The 389-nt window shown below is 46.3% G+C and overlaps 1 protein-coding gene across 1 annotated transcript in view; it reads left to right on the top strand.

Moving 5' to 3' along the window:
- RPAP1 (RNA polymerase II associated protein 1) overlaps window positions 1-389 on the top strand; it is a 22,846-nt gene that overhangs the window by 5,767 nt on the left and 16,690 nt on the right. The window lies entirely within an intron of this gene.

Here is a 389-nt window from a genome sequence, read left to right as displayed (position 1 = left end):
AGGCAATCCACTCATCTCAGCCTCCCAAAGGCACGGGATTACAGGCTGAGCCACCTAGCCCAGCTACATTACTTCTTTTAATCCTCATACAAACATGTAAGTTAAAAAACAACAACAAAAAAAAAACATGTAAGTTAGGTATCATGATGATACTTTGGAGTTGGGGATACCTTATCCCCATTTTTCAGGTGGGGAAACTGAGACCCTCAGAGGAATAAATAACTTGTCCAACACCACACATCTAATAGATAGAAGAGCCAGAACTCAGTCTGAGTCTGTCAGATTTTAAGACTTTTACTCCTAGCCGGGTTCGGTGGCTCAGCCTGTAATCCTGCGCCTTTGGGAGGCTGAGGTGAGTGGATTGCCTGAGCCCGCGGGTCGAGACCCGC

The sequence above is a fragment of the Carlito syrichta genome, unplaced genomic scaffold (genome assembly GCF_000164805.1).
Source record: "Carlito syrichta isolate Samal-C Ts95f unplaced genomic scaffold, Tarsius_syrichta-2.0.1 Scaffold302349, whole genome shotgun sequence".
NCBI classification, from domain to species: Eukaryota; Metazoa; Chordata; class Mammalia; order Primates; family Tarsiidae; genus Carlito; species Carlito syrichta.
This window is presented reverse-complemented; position numbering and strand designations above follow the sequence as displayed.